Source organism: Elephantulus edwardii, unplaced genomic scaffold (genome assembly GCF_000299155.1).
Source record: "Elephantulus edwardii isolate Elephantulus edwardi_28Jun2011 unplaced genomic scaffold, EleEdw1.0 scaffold00152, whole genome shotgun sequence".
Lineage (NCBI taxonomy): Eukaryota > Metazoa > Chordata > Mammalia > Macroscelidea > Macroscelididae > Elephantulus > Elephantulus edwardii.
The window spans coordinates 7,082,936-7,086,699 of NW_006399902.1; positions in this window are offsets into that span (position 1 = coordinate 7,082,936).

Sequence of the window (3,764 nt, forward strand, 5' to 3'; positions counted from 1 at the left end):
TGTATATATTTAATATATATATATACTCGCATATCTGTTTCTCACATATATATCTGTTTCTGACATATATCTATTTTCCACATATGTGTTTGCTATATATATATTTTACCCCACATACATATATGTGGTATAAAGCTGCTCTACAATCCCAAAGGCACATGGTTTGAATACACCAACCCACCTCATGGAGGGTCAACTATGTGTCGATTCCAACTCAAAGTATTCAATAACAACATTGGCTATATAGTTCCTCAAGGGCATAAGGGTTGCTACTCAGCTTTTGATAGACTCACTAATACTTATTTATTGTCACTTAATCTCAAGGATTCTAATAATTCTGCCTTGAAATTAAACTGTCACTATGTCTGTGAGTCTCTTAACAGGCAACAAAGAGTGGATTCATCTTCTATTGAATAGCATCTTTCAGAGAACTACAAAATCTCTGGGGGAAATCCCCTCGCAATGCTAACTGTAATTCACAGCCAGATCATGGATCAGGTCCACATAGGACCCCAGTAAAACCTGAGATGCAGTATTTACCAATCAAATTCAAAGTATTTATCTGTTTTCCCAAAATATAGCAAGCAACTTGTTATAGATTGAGGCATGTCCCCTAGAGAAAATGTGTTGTAAATCCTAATCTCTATACCTGACTCCATCTCACACATTTTGGGCATGTGTTAAGGGGGCCAATCATACTGGGAAAGGTGGAAGGTCTGCATAAGAGAGGAAGGCTCACAAGATGGCTTGACACAGTGACTGTAACAATGGATTCAACTATATCAGGGATGATGAGGATGGCACAGGCTAGAGCAAGGGTCTGATCATAGGATCTCCATGAGTGGCTGTTAAGTCAGTGGCAAATAACAACAACAACAACATGCCTGTGAATAGGGAGTTCTGGTGGCCTAGTCCATAGGGAGTTGTGTTACTAACCCAAATGTCACATCTCTCTCCAGCCCTTCTTTCCATGGGAAAGATGGGCAATCTCCTTTCAAGCAACTTATAGCCTCTGAAAACCAGCTGGACGGTCAGCTATGAGTTCAAACTCAGCAATGAGTTTTAGGGTTTTTGATGCCTGTGATTATACTCTCATAAAGGAATAAAGTGTCTTTTTTATGTTAATGAAGTAGGATTAGTATAGGGTGAGTCTTGGGTCAGAAAAGTGATTAAACAATCAAAGGACTGAGTAGAACAGGGAGATGGGAAGATAGATATCAAGTTGCATGGAGATCTGCAAGGGACCAAGAAAACAGTAACCAAAAAAACAGGGACCTTTCCCCAGAGCCTCTTGTTGCGTGCCATGAGTTAAAACCAACCCATAGCTGGCTCTCCAAGAGGTTCTTAGAGGTTGTAAATTGCACAAGAGCAGATTGCCCAGTTTTCTTCTGCAGAGCAGCTGATGGATTTGAACCACATACCTTCAGGCTGACAGCACAACTCCTTATCACTAGGCCCCCAGAATGCCTTTCCCCAGATCCAACAGAGTTAAAGCCTTCCACTAGAGTTGGCAGGGAGCTCTGGTGGCCTAGTGGGCAGTTCATTGCATTGTTGTTGTTGTTGTTGTTGTTATGTGCCATCGAGTCATCTGCAACTCATAGCAACCCTATGTACAACAGCCCTAAACTCTGCCCTATCCCATGCCAATCTCGCCTAACCCACAAATGTCTCATCTCTGATGATTTAAATCCCCAAGCATACTCCACTGGAGAAAGATGGACTATTTCCTCCTGTGCTGGAGGATGAGCTATAAGTCAACTTGAACCAGGTACACTTTAGTCTTTAAAATGATATCCTTGCTCTTTAGCACTTTGGAGAGGTCCTAGACAGTGGGTTTTCCCAATGCCATACACATATCTTTTGATTTTTTTTGAGTGCTGTTACCATGAGTGTTAATTGTAGAGACAAATAAAAAGAAATCCTTGACAACTTCAATCTTTTCTGCATCTATCATGATGTTTCCTATTGATCTGGAGATGAGGATTTTCTTTTTCCTTATGTGATAGAATCCATATTGAAAGTGATAGTATTTAACCTTCTTTTTTTTTTATTTTATTTTTTTTTAGTATTTAACCTTCTACACTGTTTGTTTCAAGTCCTCCATACTTTGAACAAGCAAGGCTGTGTCATTTGCATAACACACGTTGTCGGTGAGTCTTTTTCTAAAACTGATACTACACTCTTCTTCATATAGTCTAACTCCTGGAGATTAAATGAAGCTGTCAACAATTAAATTTTACTCGGATCCACAATCAACATCCATGGTAATAGCAGTTACTAAGTCAAAAGAAGGGACCTCTTTAAAGTGCTCAAGAGCAAGGATGTCAGTTTAAAGACCAAGCTGTGCCTGAGGCAAGCCATGGTCTTTTCAGTTGCTTCTTTTTTAAAAAAAAACCCTGGGGTCTTGCGTTTGCAAGATGATTTTGCCCAAGAGTAACAGAGATAAGTCTCAAAACTCACCCCAGGCCCTCGTCACTGCAAACCCGCCCCTGTGGGCTGAGTAACTTGGGACATGAACACCCTGCGTGGCCCAACCACACCGGGGGCTGGGGGCAGCAAGGTTTAGTGTTGGTGGTGGAGCCTTCAATTTCAGATCAAAGTGACGTGGGGGTAGAAAGAAGAAAACTGCCTGTAAGGAAAAAAAAACCTAGGGCCCCTCTGCTGGCTGCGAGCTGTGTGCCGCTGTGCGACGAGGGTGGAGATGCAGGGCAGTCAGGTGAGCTCTGTCTGAGTCCTAGGTGAGCTCTGTCTGAGTCCTAGGAGCACCCCAATCGACAGTACACCCCAAAGGCTGTCTGCAGAAGCAAGCTCTGCCCTGAAGTCCAGGGGAGAGAGAACACGGGGAAGGTACCTTTTTGCTACTCCGAGGAGGGTGACCAGAGCTCTGTACACAGCCACGCCCACCAGGTGGTTGCTGCCTGGGTGATGTTTTCATACAAACGTAAGAATTTTGAAGAAAAGTCAAAAGGTGCTTCAGCCTTGTACTGTGTATATATATTTAAAAAAGTTTTGTATGTTTTTATTACTTTAATTATTGTTATAAAAAGCCTGCCATTTAAAAAAAAAATAAATAAAAAAAACCCTGGATCAATTTTATTGCTCATGGTTTCAGTTGCTTCTTATGCATCTGAAATCTGGACTAAGAATAAGGATGACAAGAGGCATTAATGTCTTTGATTTGTGGTGTCGGAGAAGAGTAAATAATATCCCACAGGCCTCCAAAAGAATAAGTAAGACTGTCATGGAGGAAATGCCACTAGGATGCTCCTTAGAGGGAATGATTGTGAAGCTTTATCTCACATACTTTGTGCATGTTGTCAGGAGGGGTCAGCCCTTGGAAAAAGGCATCATGTTGGAAATGGTGGAGGGTCCGAGAAAGATAAAAGACCCTGAACAAGATGAAGTGTTCTAGTGACTGTAACAATGGGTTCTAGCACGTCAGAAATTGTTAAAATTGTGTAAGATAGAACAAATTTTACATCTATTGTTCACAGAGTCATGCACTATGAGTCATAGCTGACTGGATGGCACCCAACAACAGAGCTGACACCCTGAACTTGAACTTCCAGCCTCCCAAACTCAGAGCAAATAAATTTCCATTTGTTAAAACCATCCATTGTGGTATGTCTATTTTAGGAGCACTAGATAACTAATATAGCCCCATAGCCTCAGATTATCTGGGAGGCTGGGCTCTATGAGGAGAAATGTGGGGTCAAGATTGGTGGACGATTTATCAACAATCTGCGTTATGCGGATGACACAAC